Source organism: Myotis davidii, unplaced genomic scaffold, assembly GCF_000327345.1.
Source record: "Myotis davidii unplaced genomic scaffold, ASM32734v1 scaffold280, whole genome shotgun sequence".
Taxonomy (NCBI): Eukaryota; Metazoa; Chordata; class Mammalia; order Chiroptera; family Vespertilionidae; genus Myotis; species Myotis davidii.
The window spans coordinates 34,283-56,523 of NW_006292026.1; the positions used below are offsets into that span (position 1 = coordinate 34,283).

The 22,241-nt window shown below is 38.9% G+C and overlaps 2 pseudogenes; both read right to left on the reverse strand.

Annotated features, from left to right (window-relative positions):
• LOC102772786 overlaps window positions 1-6,080 on the reverse strand; it is a 7,368-nt pseudogene extending 1,288 nt beyond the window's left edge.
• A 14,152-nt stretch (window positions 6,081-20,232) lies between these two features.
• On the reverse strand, window positions 20,233-20,917 carry LOC102772493 (annotated as a pseudogene).
• Window positions 20,918-22,241: the final 1,324 nt, after the last annotated feature.

The window sequence follows — 22,241 nt, forward strand, 5'->3', positions numbered from 1 at the left end:
CTCCCCTTGATTTTTAAAGTGAAAGGAGAGAGAGAGAGAGAAGAGAGAGAGAGAAAGAGAGGGAGAGAGAGAGAGAGAGAGAGAGAGAGAGAGAGAGACATTGATTTGATAGAGACACATGGATTGATTGCCTCCCACAGGATCCTGACCAGGACTGGGGATTGAGCCTGAAATCAAGGTATGTGCCCTTGACTGGAATCAAACTAGGGACTCTTCAGACCACAGGCTGACGCTCTATCCACTGAGCCAAACTTTGAGGGCTGAAAACTTAGTATTAAAAACTTGTTCCTAAGCATAATGGGTATTGAAATAGCAGTTCACTGTGCTTTTAATCTGCATTTTATTGAGGTTTAATTGGCATTTTTCTAATAACTAGTGAATTTGAACATCTTTCCATGTGTTTATTAGCTGTTTGAGTCTCCATTCTGTGAAGTCTCCCACCTTGTGATTTGTACTTAATTTCGTCTATGGAATTTTTATACATTTAATTTTTTTAACATTGGAGATTTTTTTCCTCATCTTGTTCATACACCCAAAATTTCAACTTTCTTCAATATTTTCAAATCTTATATGTATAGAAACCCAAGTATTTAGTAGGCAAGAAGCACCCTAGTCTTTGGAGCCTATACATTTTAGAAAGTGCTCAGTTTTAAGATTTAAAATGGAATCTTCTGCATAGCACAATTTTTCAATTTATATAGATGTCAGATAAATAATGTAGATTTTATCAAGTGTATTTGGTTTCCATTTACTCACCACAAGGATAGACAATGTGTGCAGTATGCCATAGAAAACAAAATGGGGGAGAGTGAAGCCTGAGTTGGAGAAATTATGGAGGATTTTTTGAAAACACACACACACACACACACACACACACACACACACACACACACACAACACAGATACTCCATTATTTGCTTTAACTTTTTTATTGCAGCTCTGTAAATCCCCTGTCTGCCCCATATTTCATTAAATTTTGCTACACAGCACTCTGATGTGAATGAAGGATAAAAATGGACTTCTATAGCTCAGCTAACATGATGTAGAACAGGAAAAGCATGAATGACTCTTTAGGTCATCATCACCTGGATCAGTTTAGGGGAGAAACAGATTTTAGGGTCAGAAGTGACCATGAGAACACTGGACCTGAGGAGCTTCACAGAAATGGAAATTGGGCTTTCTACATGCCATTTCCATGGATTTAAGATTATCCTATATAATAAAAGGCTAATGTGCTAAGTGTCCGACCATTCGACCATTTGACCATTCCACCAGTCGCTATGATGTGCACTGACCACCACGGGGCAGATGGCCAATCGGGACCTGGGCGAGATTGGTTGGACATGCCCTGGAGCCCTCCCATGGTCCCTCCCTGACCCCAATCTTGCACCGGTGGGGTCCATTAGCCTAGTCTGCACCCTCTCACAATCCGGGACTCCTTGGGGGATATCAGAGAGCCGATTTTGGCGCTATCTTGCAGGCCAGGCTGAGGGACCCCACTGGTGAAAGAATCCATGCACCAGGTCTCTAGTTTTTATTATATTTGGAGGAACAGGGCAACTCCAGATTTGGTTCACTACATTTAGTTTTCCACACCCAAGATCAGAGAAGAGTTGAGATATCTAAGTAATGCAACAGAGTAGTGGAGTGTTTTAATTCCATTCAAATAAAGATTTTTGTATGTTATTAGGCATCAAACCATTCCTTTCACCTCATCTTAGTATAAGCTGCTTTAATTAAGTTTTATGCCTAGACACACAGAAAGAAAAAAAAAATTTAAAACTGATCATAGAGACCAAAATGTCAGTGAAAGGGAAAATTATAGTTAAAGGTGATAAGAAGAAATGAATTCCAAAACACTCCACCCCACACAACACAAATGAAATGTACATAATATTAGGGGAAGAACAGGATTGGAATCTGAGCTATTCTCCTTTAGATCTCGTGGGACAGGTAGATTCTACTAATCCTATCTTTTTCAAGCACAATATTCACTAAAATTGCAACTACCTATTATATAACTCAACCTCAGTATTTCTCAAATCTGGTTTTATTTTATTATTTTATTTTTAAAATATGTTTTTATTGATTTCAGAGAGAGGGAGAGAGAGATAGAAACATCAATGATGAGAGAGAATCATTGATTGGCTGCCCCCCTGCACGCTCCTATTGGCAATCGAGCCAGCAACCCAGGCTTGTGCCCTGACTGGGAATCTAACCAACACCTCCTGGTTCGTAGTTCCATGCTCAACCACTGAGACACATGGGCCAGGCATCACATCTGGTTTTATTTTAGAACCACATAGGAATTCTTTAAAAATAAAAATAGCTAGGCCCTATTACATATCAATTAAATAATTTCCTCTGGGTCTTATGCATTAGTATTTTTCAAGCTTCCTAGATGATTGTAGTATGAAGAGTTAACAATTAACAACCCAAGTTTTCCAGGCTGAGCAAACCTGGGCAGGGGAATAAGCATTCTGGAAATTTCTCTGCATTTGGATATTTTGTAGACTTTGTGCACAAACCACCTTCCTGGAGCAGAGCTCACTGGTGGCAGTAAACATTTGCTTGCAGGTTCCATAGTTAAAGTGAAATAAATTAATTTAGAGAAGTGTTTCTCCAACTTGGGTTTTCTAAAGAAACATCTAAGGAGCTTGTTAAAAACACATTAACGGGTCTACCCAGAATCTACTAAATCAAAATCTTTAGGGATCTTCAAGAGAGGAGTCCTGGCCGAAACCGGTTTGGCTCAGTGGATGGAGCGTCGGCCTGCGGACTGAAGGGTCCCAGGTGCGATTCCGGTCAAGGGCATGTACCTGGGTTGCGGGCACATCTCCAGTGGGAGATGTGCAGGAGGCGGCTGATCGATGTTTCTCTCTCATCGATGTTTCTAACTTTCTCTCTCTCTCCCTTCCTCTCTGTAAAAAATCAATAAAATATATTTAAAAAAAAAGAGAGGAGTCCTGAACTTGCATTTATAACAAATATCCTAGGTAAATCTTATGGTGAGGCAAATTTGCTAAACACTGCTTTAAAAGAATCACTATTATAATTAGGATATTGGACTATCAATTCCACTTGTCTTCCCAAGAGGGCACCTTATTATCTCCTAGGTATATGGGCTCAGTCTACCCTCCCTAATATCTAGCAATTTTTTGAGGTAAAGCTAAGACAGATATACAGTCAAAAGGCAAGTGGGATGCTACCTTCTGTTTAGGGTTTAGCAATATTTTCAGGGCTGTGTTAACAAATATGACTAATTCCTCTTTGGGCACCTATTCCAAAGAGAAAGACCAAGCTGGTTTCATTTGTAAACACTACTGAAAAATGTATGCATGCACTGCACTGTCCGTATCAATTAATAGTTGAAAACAGCAGTGGGCTAACCCCAATAATAACCAATTTTTCCTAATTCCTCACAATTGAAGTGGGGTCATTTGCATAGTCACACAACCAGATATCTTCCTTGAATGCTAAGGACTTAAATGAGTCTAATTTCAAATAAATATATGAGACCTGAGCTAGTGGAGAAATGATGCTGAACCCCCAGTTGGGAGTCATCCCCTGCATGAGTAACTATATCTGGCCAATGGGGAGACTCAGCTGGCATCAGTTTTAAATATACAGATCCCTGAGCTAAGAAAGAATAAACAAAACTCAACAGCAACAACAGCAATGAAACTAAAAGTAAGAAGGCAAATGATATTACAAATTTATTATATAAATTTCCAAGCATATGGGAAGTTTGAGAAACTAGAATATTAAACCAAGTCCTAAGATCATTGTCCACTTTTAAAAAATTTATTTGTTTACTTATTTAGTTAGTTCCGTAGTTAGTTATTTAGTTAGTTAATCTTCACCCAAGGATATTTTTCCATTGATTTTTCTGAGACAGTGGAAGGGAGGGGGAGAGACAGAGAGAGAGAAACATTGATGTGAGAGAGACATATCGATTGGCTGCCTCCTGCATGCTTCCCCACTGGGGGTGGGGATGGAGCTCGCAACTGAGACAAGTGCCCTTGACCCTTGACCTGAATCAAACCTGAGACCCTTCAATCCGTGGGCTGATGCTGTATCCACTGAGCCAAATTTGTCCACTTTTTTATCTCCAAAATTTTAGGAAGTAGAAATTTTAAAAATAAATCCCAGACATTATGTCATTTTACATGTATATGCTTTATTATATATATTTAAATGATAAAGATCTTTTGATTTTTAACACAATGATTATGCTATTTTCATACCTAACTGATTTTACAATAATTTCTTAATGACATCTAATGATCAGACAATATTCAAATGTTCTGACTTTCTCAAAGATGATTTTTACAACTAGCTGCTTGTTTTTGTTTTCTTTTTAATTAGGTTCCAAACAAAATCTGCTTATCATGTTTGGCTCTTTTGTCCTTTAAGTCTCGTTTATTCTATGAGAGCCACACATTCCCATTTCCTTTTCCTCTTGAAATTGATTTTCTGGAGAAAGTAGGTCATTTGTCCTATAAAGATTCTTACTTTTTTTTTTAGTTCCAAGCTTTCTAGTATCATTTAACTTGTTCCTTAAAACCATATATTTCCTATAAGCTCTAAATTAAATCTAGAGGCCGATTTGATCTAGGTTCAATTTTTTTTTTTTTAGTAAGGATAATTTATTACATCACATCATAGGGCACATGATATCTGGTTGGGTTAAGATTGATCTTAGTGGGTCAGGTGAGGCAATGAAGAAAATAATGTAAGAATGAATTCCATTATAAGTGTGTAATATACTCCATTCCATTCCATTATAAAAGTAAGTCAAATAAGAGAGAAGGAAGAGATTTCTTTGGTGATTTGTGATTCACCACCTCCCCCTCCTTTGTCATGTCTAGTTGGGAACTTTCATATGGACACTGTCTATATCTGTAGTCCTGAGATATAGAGAAGCTGTGCTTGACTCCTGCTTGAGAAAGCTTAATGTGTTTGTAACCACGGGATTTTGGTGCCTGCATTGGGTTCAGTCTACAGTCGTTGGGAGTACGAAATTTTCAAGACTGGCCCAGCCAGTGTAGTTCAGTGGTTGAGCATCGACCTATGAGCCAGGAGGTCACAGTTTACTTCCTAGTCAGGGCACATGCCCGGGTTGCAGGCTCGATCCTCAGTGTGGGGCGTGCAGAAGGCAATCAATCAATGATTCTCTCTCATCACTGATGTTTCTCTCTCTCCCTCTCCCTCTCTCTTCCTCTCTGAAATCAATAAAAAATATTTATTTAAAAAAATTTCAAGACTGTCCTGTGGTCTAGATATAAGAAAGAGCCAACATGAGTCCTAGTCAGGTGTATCATTACATTATCCCACTGAATAAAGTGGGCAAGGTGAGACCTAAATAAAATTGTATTCTGTTTACATCACCTGAGTTATACTGTCTATATCAGGGGTGGGCAAACTTTTTGACTCGAGGGCCACAATGGGTTCTTAAACTGGACCGGAGGGCCGGAACAAAAGCATGGATGGAGTGTTTGTGTGAACTAATATAAATTCAAAGTAAACATCATTACATAAAAGGGTACAGTCTTTTTTTTTTTTTTAGTTTTATTCATTTCAAATGGACCGGATCCGGCCTGCGGGCAGTAGTTTGCCCATGGCTGGGATATTCTGGTAACACACACAGATGCAAATTGAATAAAAATGCAGCTATTAGAGATGATTGGAAGATGAATAAGTGAAAACATGATGGACAGACACTTCTCAGAAATTTGGCTGCAATGGGGCCAGAATAATGGAGTGCTCACTGGGGAAAATGCAAGGTTGACTTTAATGTAATGAAGAGATTGGATAGCGACAGACTAACCAATATGGGGTCATTTAGAGGGAGACAGATACCATAATCACGGTACTGGATGTACATTAGATATCTAGAGTTTTGAAAGTGCTAAAGGGATGATTTGGCAGGGTGAGAAATCCAATTTGACCAAAGAAAATGCAGGAGTGACCCTAATAATATGAATTTCCAAAGAACTCAGGAAGTTTTCCCAAGAGAGAAATCAAAGTAGGAAACTTGATGACCACACTTTGGATACATACAGAGCATTAGCAGCCATCATTCTAAAAGGCTGCATGTTGGAATCACTTGACTTAAACCCACAATAATCCAATCAGGATCTCTAGGGGGTATTCCAGGCATTAATATTATCTTAAAGTTCCCTAAATAATTCCAATATGCAGTGAAGTTTGAGAAACACTGTCATAATTGATAAACTCCCAAGGAAAATCAAATTTCAGTAAAGGTAACGATATGGTGTAGTGATTTCAAAGGATGAAGTATAAAGGGAAAAAGAGGAAGACAGCAGTGGGAAAATATTTCAGAGATTATAATGAGCATAACAGCATGGGGATAATGGCAGGCTTAAAGCTTGGTCTTTGGGGTGTCAGAATCCTAGGTTCGAATCCAGGCTCTACTACCCTTTACCTTTCTGATTGTCAGAAAATTATATATCTTAGCTCAGATTAAATCTCATTCACAAAATAATTCTGTTACTAGTGTCTACCATGTTTGTTTTATGTTTGTCATCTAACTGAAATGTCAACTCTCTGAGAATAGGAATCATATCTATCTTTTTCAAAATTGAATTCCCAGTCCCCAGAACAGGGCTTGGCCATGCAGTAGATGCTTTTATCTAGTTTTTAAATGTATGAATGGAAATACTTTATATTTTTACTAGAGACCAGTGCATGAATTCGTGCACCTTGAAAGGAACTGTGGGTCACAGTAGGCACAGGGGTGGGTCTCAGCCCATCCTCTGCGCCTCCGCCCAGCCCCTCCCACCATGGCCCCTGGTCCCCTGTCTGCCGGCAGCCCTGCTCCCGCCACCACCGCTCCCATGCACTGACGGTGCCAGCCCCACTCATACCTGCTGATGGCTCATAGCTATTGGGGCTGGCGCCAGCAGCAGTGTGAGTGGGGCCGGTGCTGTCAGCGGGTGTGAGTGGTGGCTGCTGCCCTGATTGCCCAAAAGGAGCAGGGGGGAGTGGAGAAGTCTTCAGAGGCGATCAGGGCCAACAGCCGCCGCTCACACCCGCTGTGGTGCTGAGTGATTGGGACCAGCACTGGGCACCAGTAGGGAGTGTGAGCGGGGCCGGCGCTGGCAGCAGGTGTGAGTGCCAGGTGGGGCTGCGGCATACTGGAGCACAGCATTTTCAGTAACCACCAGGAGCTTGCCCCTATGACAGCGACCAGTGCCCCGCCTTGGTCTGGCGCCCCTGCTCATCTGCTCCACCATCCCGCCAGGGCCATCGCCCACCATGTTCCACCCCCCCCCCCCCGGTGGTCAGCGCATGTCACAGCGACCAGTTGTTCAGTTGTTCTGGTTGTTCCACTGTTCTATTTGCATCTTAGCCTTTTATTATATGGGATTGTTTACTATATGATGGATACTTTTTTCCAAGCACTTTACATCCATCATTTTATTCAATTCAACCCCAGGAGATGGTTACCACTATAATTTTCAATTTTCAGATGAAGATAATTAGGCAGAGGTCAATTAACTAGTAGATAGTACATGTGGTATGATGCATGGAAAGCACTTAGATCATCTAAAAAACCCTCACTGGCCCTGGCTGGTTCAGCTCAGGGGATAGAGTGTCAGCCTGCAGACTGAAAGGTTCTGGGTATGATTCTGGGTCAGGGCACTTACCTGGTTGTGTGTCCGATCCCCGGTGGGGGGCATGCAGGAGGCAGCCGATCAATGATTCTCTCTCATCATTGATGTTTCTAGCTCTCTCTCACCCTCTCTCGTCCTCTCTGAAATCAATAAAAAGATATTTAGAAAAATAAAATATTTTTAAAAAACCTCACTAACTGATAGTGAACAATGAGAAAATGATAAGAAGCATATTAAAATGAAATGCCCTTAAGATTCTGAGAGGAACTCAGATGTTAGGTTGTGTCCATGAGGTCCTATGCATGGGAGCTGAACATAGAGATATCAAAAGCAAGGCATGGTTAGGAAGTATGCAATCTTTGTTTACATTCCAGGTAAAGCATGAGTGAAAAAGGTATTTCATGCTTCTACAAAGCTAGCGGAAGAGAATAGGGCAGTGGTCGACAAACTGCGGCTCGTGAGCCACATGTGGCTCGCGAGCCGCAGTTTGCTGACCACTGGAATAGGGTAACAAGTCTTATATACCAAAAGAGGTTGGATTTAGGCTCAATCTCTTGTATCTATTATTGGAGAATCACTGGATCTCTGTCAAATTTTATCTTTGATTATTATTACACTAGTGGCCCAGTGAAAAGATTTGTGCACATTGAAAGAAATGAATTAGAAGGTGGCTGGTGGGGCAGGACTGGGCTAGATGGGCCGGACATGCCCTGGAGCCAACCTCCCTCAGTCCCTCCCCAGTATCTGCGGAGTGAGCAGGGTTCCTCTTGCAGGTGGGCTCGCTTGGCCTGGCCTGTGGGGATTGGGCCAAAACCAGCTCTCTGACTTCCCCTGAGGGGTTCTGGAGTATGAGAGGGCACTCTGCAAAGTTGCTGTTGTACAGGGTGTGGAATGCAAACAGAAGTGTGCAGTAAATCAGATTCAGGGCTGACAGTGCCCCAGCAACAACAATAATCCATGGCCAAAGGTAGAATCGGTTGGCCCTGCGAGGAATGGGGCTCCCTCATCTCTGGTTTCGGGGTTCATCATCTGAGAACCGCCGCTGCCAAGTCACTATAGCTCAGAGGCTCCTGCATTGAGCATCTGCCTCCTGGTGGTGAGTGCATGTCATAGTGATTGGTCGGACAGGCAGAGAGACACTTAGCATATTAGCCTTTTATATATATAGATGGAAGGAGGCACTGAAGGCAGTGATGGTGTTTCAAGCCAGGAAATATAATATTCCTTGGAAAAGCTTGGACTAAGCAATTTTTCATCTCTTAGTAGAGTAGAAAAAATGTTACACGAACCTCAACTCCATCAGGTTCTATAAAAGCTATTATGTGACTTCTCAGCACTTTCTAGCTTCAATATTACTAACTATAGGAGTAAAAGGTATTTCTGTCCACAAACGCATCTTTTTTTTTAAATCCTCACCAGGGGATATTTTTCCATTGATTTTTAGAGAAAGTGTAAGAGAGAAGGAAAGACAGAGAGAAATATCCACAGGGACAGGAATTGAACCTGGGACCCTTTGGTCCGTAGGCCAATGCTCTATCCACTGAGCAAACTGGCTAGGGTCACAAATGCATCTTGAATCTAGCCAATCTGTTGAGGGAGGTTGGCTCCAGGGCATGTCCGGCCCATCTAGCCCAGTCCCGCCCCACCAGCCACCTTCTAATTCATTTCTTTCAATGTAGAAAAGTATTCCCTTGAATATTTTCATGGGTAGGCTTTTTAAAGTGGAGTATTTGCATTATTTTTAAAGTGTCAAACTTCATTGTAAATCACAGCCTATTTTATTTTGAGTTGTAACATTGTTCCTTTGTACATATGCTGTGCCCTTAACTTGACAATTTAGTCAAATGATCTTTTTGCAGTTCATCCATGTAATCACAGCATAACAGATGACCATTAGAGGATCAGAGCTAAAATGTATGGGAATGCACAATCTCCAGACAGGACTAAAACCAAATTGCCTGCCAACTTGGTACCAGTCGGGAGAGCTTTGCTTTATGTACTGTCCAGAAAACTGCATGCCTCATTTAGCAAAAGAGATAGAACTAAATAAAAAATCATATCTATTCATATAATCCTTTGGTTTCCTTAAGATTTCTACTTCTTGAAATAATGTAAATAAAATGACATTGTTGAGGAAATGAATAATTAATGCTAACAGAGACACATATTATGAATTTAAAATTTAATCCTCTAAAAGCAAACATATTTTTCTTTTGTAAAAATATATTTGTATTGATTTCAGAGAGGAAGGGAGAGAGAGAGAAACATCAATGAGAGAATCATTGATTGGCTGCCTGCTGCATGCCCCCAACTGGTGTTTGAGCCCACAACCCAGGCACGTACCCTGACTGGGAATCAAACTGTGATCTCCTGGTTCATAGGTTGATGATCAACCACTGAGCCACACCATCTGGGCTATTTTTCTTTTCTTTTTTTAATTGGACACTCTCTTTTATTTATATGTATTTTGATAAAGTCTTGTTTATTTTTAAAAAATACTAATTCCATAGTTTCATCACTCAAACAAAACATTTGTTCAAGTAAGCATATTTTTCTAAGGTGTACTTTTTATTAGCCTAAATAATACACCCCTAGTTCTACTATAGGATCTTTACATATTCACATCATTTTTAAAACTACATGTAATATGTGGCATCTTAAAATAAAGTTGGTTAAAACAACTTTTCATATAAGAAAGCACAGCTACATATCCAATGACTGAAGAGGAAGGAGTAGATTTAATTATTGTTCCCAGTTCTTTTTTTTTCTTTAATCCTCACCTGAGATTATTTTTCCATTGATTTTTAGGGAGAGTGGAAGAGAGAGGGAAAGACAGAGAGAAATATTGATGTGAGAGAAACACATCGATTGGTTGCCTCCTGCACGCCCCCACCCCCCCAACTTGGGCCTGGGCCGGGGAGGAGCCTGCAACTGAAGTATGTGCCCTTGACTGGAATCGAACACAGGACCCTTCGGTCCTCAGGCCAAAGCTCTATGAACTGAGCCAGACTGGCTAGGGCAGTGGTCTCAACCTTGGCTGCACATTAGAAGCACCTGGGAATCTTTTTAAAATCCTGATTTCTGGGCCCCATCCTCCGGAAAGTCTGTTTCTTTGTTATGGGGTGGGGCCACAACATTAGTAACAAGGAAACAGAATTTCCAGAGGATGAGGCCCAGAAATCAGGATTTTAAAAAGATTCCCAGGTGATTCTAATGTGCAGCCAAGGTTGAGAACTACTGGGCTAGGCTATTCCCAATTCTTCATTCCTTCCCTCTAATAAAATTTTTCACACATGCTTTTACTGTGCAGTTGTGTAGTGCCTGTTAATAAAGGAGGTGGAATTTATGTTTCTGCCTCATTGACTTTAAGCTTCTCCATATGACTCGCTCTGGATAATGAATGAATAGCGAGTAGATGTGATGCCAATGAAAACTTTAACTGTGTTGCTGTGTTTTGCCTTGGCCTCTTGTCCTGTGCATGAGCCACAAAAGTAACTCCTTCTCACAGAATGAAACACTTGTGGAGACCTAGATCCTACCCACAGCCTGAAACCAAGACAACCTGATTGACCTGAAAACTTGTCAGCAAGAGAAAATGTTTTAAGCCATTGAAATTTCGGAGTTGTTTCGCAGCATCATTGTAGCAGAAACCTGATATTTTTTAAAAATCTTTATTGTTGAAAGTTTTACATATGTCCCGTCTCATTTTCCCCCATCGACCTCCTCTACTAGCCCCCTCCCCACCCCACCCCCTGCCCCAGGCCCTCACCACCGCATTGCCTGTGTTGATGGGTTATGCATATATGCATACAAGTTCTTTGGTTGATTAGCTCCCACCCACTCACCCTCCCCAACCTTCCCTCTGAGATTCTGCCTTCTGTTCTATGCTTCTGGAGACCTGAAGTTTACAAGGAGAACTAAGAAAACAGAGGCACAGAGGAAGAAAAGAAACTTTCTCAAGGTTATGTAGCAAATCACAAGACACTCAAAGGTAAAACCTACCTATTCTCATTTATTCCAAGTACTTTATCCCCTTGACTAATCTATTAATTTTTTGCTAAGGAGAGTAACATTTTCTTATATATGTCTGTATATATGGCATCCACAAATTATGATGAACTTAAAGTTTTGGGAAGGAAGAAAAGTTAAATTTTAAATACGTATTCAAATGAACAGAGGTAGCTCTGACTATACCAGAACTCAGAAAAATCTGGCTTAGATATCCACATAGTGTTTTACTATGTATTTGCTCACTGTTCTGCCTTATTTTCTCTGAACCCCAGTTTAATTGCTGAAAAGAGTTACCATAATTTCTCAAAAGAAAAAAACATATTTTGAGTAATGACCTAGTAAGCGACAGACCATGGTATGTCATAAACATTTTGTATTAAACATAAATTTATTTTTAACATCCTAAGATATTATATGAAAATAAAATGTGACTGCTCATTTATACTTTAAAGTCCATCATAGCTGATCACATCTTCTTTAGAGCTTGTAATCTAAGGTAATTGTCATCAATGTAGATTTGAATTGGATAAAATTTTATGGGTTCCCAAATATCATCTACTGTTAACACAAAGCTGAAATCTATTAAGCAGCGTTTCATTCTTCTGCTTCATAATTAAAAGTGCTTTGAGCCCTGACTTGTTTGGCTCAGTGGATAGAGCATTGGCTGAAGGGTCCCAGGTTCGATTCCTGTGGAAGGCATGTACCTTGGTTGCAGGCGCATCCCCAGTAGGGGGTGCGCAGGGGACAGCTGATCAATGTTTCTCTCTCATCAATGTTTCTAACTCTCTATCCCTCTCCCTTCCTCTCTGTAAAAAATCAATAAAATATATTAAAAAGTGATTTGATATTACAAACAATTTTGTAGAATAGAGAAAAAAACAAGGAAATATGCAATATAAAGCAAGGTGTAAAGAATTTCTCCTTCATCAGCATTTTTTTGGAGTTTTGCTACTCCTGGAATCAATAATAGAAGTAGTAGAGTTGCAACTGTTCTTTAACAGTTTCTGAAAGGAAATTTTTCTTTATGCTATTTGAATTTAATGAATAGAAAATATCACAAAAAGGTTGTTTTTCATGGTCAACTAAGTTGACAGAACTCAGAATAAAATACTTTCCCAGTTATTTAAGAAATCTGCTGAGATGCAATTTCACAATTGATACAATTTTTGAACTCATAGTCTACAATACATATGTCTTTCTTACAGTTTAAAGCAAACTTTATGGAACCTCATTACTAAGTAGACTAGAGTTGGTTAATATTATTTTCAATATGCCTAAAAATTAGAAATAAGCAGTAGTGGATATTTTCCTAACAGGGTCTTTAGGTAGATATAATTCCTCTGCAATACAAACCTAAGAGTGAATTGATGTTGAGCAGCCCAAAATAAATAAATAAATAAAATAGGCAATTTAAGTCTAAATCTGATTGTGATCATGTACTTTTTAACTAAGTTTCCAAGCCCAGAGGTCTACAACCAGTGAAGGGAATAAAACAGGAAATGTAATGATGTTTCATATGCTATTTATGGTCTGGCAGAAAAAAGTTAACCATCTAGTACCCTTATGCCTTAAGTAAAAGTATTTCAGATGAGTAGGCAATATAGTCCCAGGGAAATGTAACTTCCTATGAAGTCATTTAAACATAAATCTATTTTGAAATTTCCCTGATTTTCACAATTGTTAAATTAATGATTTTAATAGTAATTAATAAATTAATAGGTTAATAAAGTGATTCTGGATAATAGTTATATTTTATTGGTATGTACTGGAATATGTATTGGTATTATAAACATACAACCATTTTTCTTAAATGTAAGTCACATAACATGGTGTAGAAAAATCCTAATTTTTCCGTTTTCTCCTGAGAAAAATCAAGGTCATAGTCCCAATTTATCTCTTATTCTCTAAACATTAGGATTGCAAAAATAATAAAAATGAGGGCAAAAATAAAAATAATGCTAAACACTGGAAATTAGAAAGATTAACCATGATGAATGCCTACTGTTTAGAATACATCTATGTTTGGAAGCATTTGGAAAAGTCTTAGAAATTTCCAGAGGTCTCAAGTTTTCTTCAGTGTTTGCAATAAACTTGAACAAGTTTAATAAAACATGGAAACTTGCAAAGTTTTCACAGTGTTCCCTTTTTTCTGTGTAGAAGTTTGGAAATGATTCAAAAGTCATATAGATGTAATTCCAATTTATAAAATTAATATTTAAGAAACAACTAACTTTGGCCAAAGAAAAGGTGACAGCTGAAACACTGAGAAACATTTTAAAATTGAAACTTCCTTTTATCCTGGAAAACTATACAATATATGTTTATGGTTTATGGCCCCCTCTCCAGGTTAATTGCTCACCCCTCCCTTACATATAGCTCACGGGCACACTGAACAAGTTTGGTTCTTACATTACCGACAACCTTTGCACCTCACTTTGATGATTCAAGTCAAGGACTACATCTGAAAAGCTGCCCTTCCCTGACCCCCACTCATTGTTATGGTCCCTCTTTTGTGCACTTACTGAATCCTATCTTCTTGTTAAAGCACTTCTTCTCACATCTTCTGTATTATTATTTTCCTGTCTACCTCTCCTCTAAGCAAGTGCTCTCCAAACTTCTATGATAGCCCACTCCAAAACTTAAATTTTTTTAAAAAATATTGATTTTAGAGAGAGAGGAAGGGAGAGGGATAGAGCCACAGAAACATCAATGAAAGAAACATTGATTGGCTGCATCCCACATGTCCCATACTGGGGATTGAGCCTGCAACTCAGGCATGTGCCCTGACCAGGAATCGAATCGGCAATCTCTTGGTTCATGGGTCGAACATGACTACCACTGAGCCATACTGGCTGAGTAAACTTTAAAACTTTCTTAACATGTACTTCTAATAAACTTATGCATTATTTTGTATATATATTGATAAATATATCCCTTGAAAATTTTTCACTCACATATATGCATCCTACTTGTTTAAAATTCTTCCACGTTTAAATAAACAATGAATATAGAGTGTAATTTTAACATATCATTACTTTAGTTTTGTGTATCAACTTGGTCTCCCCTGAGGTGTAAGCACTCACTTTATGGACCACCACTCTAGATGATCATTTCTTTGAAAGCAGATACTTCAAAAAATTATATGTAACCCTAGCACTTGTGTTTGATATATGTCAAATGCACATCCCTCATTAAACGATATCCATGGTAATAATGGGTTGATTTGGGGTAGCTTCACGAGAAGTTTCTAATTCATGGCCTTGAGAATTACAGAAACGGACCAGAGCCTAACGGTCACCAAATGCGATATCCTGATTATATAGATAAATACACTCAAACTCGGACACGTTAAGTAATCTACCTAGTCTCACACATTCAGTGATTGTTTGGGAACTGGAGCCTCTGCTCCCATTTTCAAGTTCCCCATTCCAGTAGGCTGCTCTTGCTATGACCTCCGTATAATGGTAGAGCAGTGGTTCCCAACCTTATTTTGGCCACGCCTCACCTAAGCATTTCTAAAATCCTGATGTCCCCCTGTAACATATAATTCTGATTATTCAAAAAGTGACTCCTGCCCTAACCGGTTTGGCTCAGTGGATAGAGCATCGGCCTGCAGACTGAAGGGTCCCAGGTTCGATTCCAGTCAAGGGCATGAATCTTGGTTGCGGGCACATCCCTTGTGGGGCGTGTGCAGGAGGCAGCTGATGGATGTTTCTCTCTCATCGATGTTTCTAACTCTCTGTCCCTCTCCACATGAGGCTCCTAGAACCACAAGAAATGTAAAATATTCACTGTTAAGAACTCATTCTCCAATTGCCCCCTTAAAAATCAAATTGCCCCCTACCCCGTGGTGCATGTGCCCCACGTTGGGAACCACTGTGGTAGAGGAATGTGAGAAGCGGAGGCATTTTATTCTACTTTTCTTCTTACACTTCTAACCTACATGAAACAGTTTGATATTTCAGAAATAGACCAAGTGCACTGGGAATAATCCCTTGAGTTAAATAGATTTTCTCTTTCAACTGGTTATCCTGGTTCACGGAAGCTGCCAGTGTGATCCGGAAGGTGTTGAAACTGGCCGTTTCAAAGCCTAACTTGGAATATAGTAGTCTCTAAACAACTGCTGTCCCGTAGAACTTTTTGTGATGATGTAAATGGTCAATATCTGCACTATCCAATATTCAATCTGTACTTTAAAATACGACTACAGTGATTGAGGAACTGAAATTTAATTTGTATTTAAAATATTTTTATTGATTTCATAGAGGAAGGGAGAGGGTGAAAGAGATAGAAATATCAATGATGAGAGAGAATCTTTGATTGGCTGCCTCCTGCACACCCCACACTGGGGATCGAGCCTGCAACCTGGGCATGTGCCCTGATCAGGAATCAAACCTTGACCTCCTGGTTCATAGGTCGACGCTCAACCACTGAGCACACTGGCCGGGCTTAATTTATATCTTAGTTTATTTAACTCTAAATTGCTACATGTGGCTGGTGCCTAGTGTATGTGAGAGTGCAGCTCTAGACCCAGAAAATAAAATGCCAAATGTAAATGTAGAAAAAGTATTTGTGTGGAGATGATAACTTTTTAATTTGGTGTCTGTCTACAAGAAGCAAGAAAACTAGCATATGTTTCAAGTAATTTGAAGAGTTAGCATCCAGTCAAAGATGAAAGAGAGTAGTGAGTAGGAAAAAAAGAAGAGTAAAAGAAGAGTAGTGAGTATATCAAAGGCAAAGTAGGATAAAAATTTGTTCTTCCTTTTAGAAAATATTTTTGAACAGTGTTTCTCAAACTTTAATATGTATATAATATGAATCACTTGAGGAGGTTTTTTGTTTGTTTGTTTTTAACACATATTTTCAGTAAGTCTGGGCAAGGTTTGAGAGTCTACATTTCTAACAATTTTAGGAAATTTTGATGCTCCTAGTAAGTGTTCCACAATTCAAGTAGCAAGCATTTAGAAAAAAAAAAAAAGGTTACACCTGTTGTAAAAATATTTGGTAAACAAAGTATAAAAAGGCATTGTAATCACGAGCCATATAAAACTGGATTTAGGAGAGCATCCTATACAAATTCAAACGGGATTATCTCCAGAAACCATTAAATGAATCTCAATTCCCAACACTACATACATACATCAAATTGCATCTTCCATGAGCTATGACAGCAACAGGAAAACCCTTTGTCATGTATCCTTGTGTCACTTTGGTCCATAAAAATGTTTGGAAAGGGAGAAAAGAAAAGGAAATTGATTGTTTCTGAAAAGGGATTGGATTGGGGCTCACTGAAGGAAATTTCCCAAGGAGCATTTCAATCTAAAGAGAATCAGAATCATGTTTATGGCTGGGAAAAGGATACAAGTAATTATTAAATGACTTATATAGTCTGAATGGAAACAGTGAGGCTTCCTGCTTGATATAATTGAATATAGCTGTATTATTTTCACAGCTTTGGTTATTTTTGCTGATATATATTAGGAAAATGATCTATACTTATTATTTCTAGTAGCAACCTGGATAGACACATCCATGGATTTGACTGTTCCTATCAAGAATTTTAGGAAACAAAAACTAGCTGTATGAAGTAGATAACTAGTGAAAAGAAAAAGGCTTTAGAAGTTTGGGCTAAGGTAAAATAAAAGGAGGCTAGTCTAGATTCATTAATTTCTGGCTACAAATGTAGATTTCCACCAAGTTCAGATTTGCCTTCATTCATGTTTATGACTGAACCACAAACAAACAGCACAATTTGAGTGGATGCAGACACCACATTCCATGCATCTGTAGTTATTTCTGTAGGCAAACCTGGAATTTGGAAAGCTCTGTATGGAAAAGGAGTGAAGAATCTATCAGGTTTTAAGAAAACAAAGAAACCATGAGCCTAATGCAGTTTATACATTAGTTTTTGAGAGGGGGCCATATCAACATTCAGGGGTCTACATATTACTTGGGAAATTATTTGATGTTCCACCTCTATACATAAAAGCCTAAGTGACAGGACAGAATGACTGGAATGACTGGTCGCTATGACACGCACTGACCACCAAGGGGCAGACGCTCAACACAGGAGCTGCCCCCTGGTGGTCAGTGCACTCCCACACCTGGAGAGCTGCTCAGCCAGAAGCAGGGCTCACAGCTGGTGAGCGCATCTGCGGTGGTAGGAGCCCAGCAGTAAGGAGCAAGTGGGCAGGTGAGCAGTTAGGAGCAAGCAGTCCCAGATTGTGAGAGGGATGTCTGACTGCCGGATGTCCGACTGAAGGAATCAGGCCTAAACTGGCAGTTGGACATCCCCTGAGGGGTCCTGGATTGTGAGAGGGTGCAGGCTGGGCTGAGGGATCACCCCCCCTCCCATGAAATAATTTCGTGCACTGGGCCTCTAATAGTTACATAATATCAAGTTCTAGCACTAGCTGGTTTGGCTCAGTGGATAGAGCATCGGCCTAAAGACCAAAGGGTCCCAGGTTCAATTCCGGTCAAGGGCATATATCTCAGTTGCAAGCTCCTCCCCAGCTCAGGCCCTGTTAGGGCTTGTGCAGGAAGCAACCAATCGATGTGTTTCTCTCACATCGATGTTTCTCTATGTCTTTCCCTCTCTCTTCCACTCTCCCTAAAAAAATCAATAGAAAATTATCCTCCAGTGAGGATTAACAACAACAAAAACAAAAATCAATGCAAAAATATCCTCAGATGAGAATTAACAACAACAAAAAAGCATGACTGGGTTGCTACTATGTTTTGAGAATTCTTATTCCTTTATAAAGCCCACAGTGGTTCTGACAAAGCTAAATCTTCTGATGGTCATATCTTGTATTTTACAGTAAGAAAAGAAATGATCAACAAACCAAACATTTGTCATCATAATGTCTAAAGTTACTGATGACTTGTCCAACTACTTCATGTTATTAAAGTATTTCTATATTTACAGAATTTAAACTGCCAGAATGATTGCTTTCCCTTAACCAATAGTCAGAAACACTGCAGTGATAGAGGTCATAATTTGTGCAATGGTGTAGACATATTCAAAAACAGTGTGTCATATCCCCTTCCACTCAACCACTCAGCTCACACTTGTATGTATCACTTGGGATGCTGGGAGTTGTTTGCAGTTTCTACAGTTTAATATTTCAAGTCAATTCTCAAAATGAGGTCATCTGTAGAACTGCTACTGATGTTATTTAGATAGGAAGCCTGTAAGTATGCAGAACAAGATTTGCTATTTTTGCTATGGGTTTGTAGAAAATGAATTATGTTGTAGTTGTGGAAGTTCTGAATTATAGATGCTAAGATATTTGGGAGAAACTTTTAACTTTACCATTTTTCCCCTTCAGAAATATATCATTTATATTCTGTAATTTGATAGGATCTAGTTCAAAATGTTAAGTTTATTTCTTTTCATATTCATATATGATGATCCCGCATGTTTACTTTGACAGAAGTTAGTACAATTAAAAACAGAAACAAAATCTCACCTATCACAATCAATGATTGTTCTTTGGCAGAACCAAATTGCATTTCTTCATTCTATGTCGCTTTCTTTGACTGCCTTCTCTTGCCTTCAGTCCCAAGAAGAAATAATCAAGCAATATACAGATGTCAGAAATTAATTCATTCTTTTATTAAATATCCAATAATAGAAAGTTTTAAAATAAATCATACAGAAAATATAATACAGCAAAACATTAAGAAAAAGATCTCCTCTGTCTATGTGAGTGTGTGTTCATATATACAGAAATAATGGATAAGTGTAAAAAAACAAATATATAGACATTATTTACCTATTGATCCACTGTTTGTCCCATGTGCCCTTATAGATCTCAAAACTAGTGTTTAGTTATGTTCTTGTCAAGCAATGAGGATACTTGACTACACTGGGGATTTTATTCATTGGTTTTTCTAAAGTAAGAAGGTAAAGGGGCACCCTAACTGGTTTGGCTCAGTGGATAGAGTGTCGGCCTGCAGACTGAAGGGTCCCAGGTTCAATTCCAGTCAAGGGCATGTACCTTGGTTGCAGACACATCCCCAGTAGGGAGTGTGCAGGAGGCAACTGATCAATGTTTCTAACTCTTTATCCCTCTCCCTTCTTCTCTGTAAAAAATCAATAAAATATATTTTAAAAAGAAGGTAAAGGGGAAAGGCCAGAGAGGATGTTTGAAGAATAGGAAAAGCAAAAGTGCTTTTGTATTTTCTTCAAATTTTAAGAGATGAAAAGTAATCTTTTTAATATACACAAAACCTATCATCTCAATGAAAAAGGAATTCAAAATTTCTAAACAAATGAAAAGGTTCCATTCTTCCAATATAAATTATCTTTACATGCTTAAGGATTTTTTTTAAAGATTTCTGATTACTGTGGGTAACACCAACTGAATACACTATTAATTCTATTGTAGCCTCATTTTCTTTTTTTTATTTGAAAATTCAAGGTCAGCTCATTAAATTCAATGATGAAAGCTGTCAGAAGAATATTGTTTTGAAAATTATTTTTTCTTAGAAAAAAAAAAAGAGGAAAATCAACAGTCTGCCAGCATCGCCACAGTTGCGGTGGCAGTCAAGCCTCTCTGCAGGCGGGGATAGTCCATTAATCAGTCACGTCACTTTCTGGGTCAGCAGGATTGTATTCTGAATCATCCGCTTCATCTTCCAGCCCCAAGTCATCCATTTCCTGGAACACAGACTCATCTACCTCCACAATATTTCCAGCATCTTCTAAGAACTGAGTATCAGATGTGTCAACATTATGATCTGTTTCAAATAGCTGTTTCCCACTTAATTTCTTTTTTATTTTTTTAATATATTTTTATTGATTTCAGAGAGGAAAGGAGAGGGAGAGATAGATAGAAACATTAATGATGAGAGAGAATCATGGTTCGGCTGCCTCCTGCATGCCCCCCACTGGGGATCAAGCCTACAACCAGACATGTGCCCTTGACCAGAATCGAACCTGGGACCCTTCAGTCCACAGGCCTATGCTCTATCCAGAGCCAAACTAGCTATGTCTTAATTTATTTTTTCTTGCTTGTTCTTCTACTTTCACTTTTTTTAAAAATTTCCAGGAGTTCTGCATCAGACTTTGCTTTCCAACTTAAGAAATTCCCAATTGTATCAGGAGTGCCATAAAATAATTGTTTTTCAGTTTCTTCTGCTCTTTTTCTTTCTTTTTGCTTCTGGTTTTTAAATTTGATCCACTCTATCATTTAATTTTCTTGCACAGCTGTCACTAAAGTAAAGATCCTCACCATACCAAGGTTTTCTTCTGCTTGTAATGCTAAGAATTTCAAATGCCTGAAACATCATTATCTTGCTGGGAGAATATGTAGATGTCATAGTAATGGTGAAGCTGGGAGCATTTTTTGCTAATATTGTAAAGAAGTCTGGGTAGATGAACTCCAGAGCCTCCAGGTCCTTGTGTTGCTACTCAACATCATCTGTCATTGTGACCCTCACTGCTTGCTGCCCATGGATTGCCCAGACTGCCCCGGGACCACCACCAAGCTGGGAATGTGGGCAATGGTCGGGTGGGTGCAGACACAGAGTCCTCACCTGGGAGGCCCAGAGACCCTATATTCCCATGTTCTAGCTCTGTGACCTTTGTGGATAGTGGTCAGTAAATGGCATCTATTATTATGATGACTGACTTCTTATCCACCTAATAATCATATTTTTCTCTCCACTGTTCTAGGAAGAAGTTCACCTCATATTATAAAAATACTAGAGGCCCGATGCACGAAATTCATGCAAGAGGCCTTGCCCTCACAGCCACGGCGGCTTGTCTCGACCCTTGCAGTTCGGGCTTCATCCAGAAGGTCATCCGGAAGGACGTCTGGAAGGTTGTCTGGAAGGTCGTTTAGTTGTCCGGTCTAATTAGCATATTACATTTTTATTATTATAGATTTTACTGGCCATCAACATACTACAGAATGCCTAACAGAAAGATCACTATGTGAAACTAGTGTATGTGTGTGTGTCGGTGGGGGTGGGGGGTTCCTTTTTACTGGAGACTCTGTATGACTTAAAGAAAGTATTTATTTTCCAACATCTACAGATTTATCTGTGGCATAATAGGAAATAAAGAAAAGTCCAAAATGCTTTTATATTTCAAAAGTTAAATGACTATTACAAATACCCCATCATTTCCACTTTTTCACCTTAGCTATAGAGTTTTGATTTAGCATGGCTACTTTAGGAATGCTAAGGCTAAACTGACCCTATCTTCCATGTCCAGAATATGTTTTGAGAAATTGGGAAAACTGCAAACTTCAGTCATTCATATTAATAGAGAAGAGAGAGATAATGAGCTGCATGAATAAAATCAATATTTTTGTTCCTACTGTAATAGGCCAATTGGAATTATAATTAGAGAGTACCTTAGAGTTCTATCAGAATTAAGGACCTGTCACCATTTCCACTCTATTTTCATCTTTTTCAGAGGTTAAGATTTGGCTATTAAAAGAAAATAATCCTTTAGACACATAGTATATATTCAAAGTGATTCTAAATGGCATTTTATTCTTAACAAATTTGGTTGGTTCCACATTGATCATTAATAACTTGTAGATAATTGAGATCAAAGCCTGCGTTAAGGGCTTT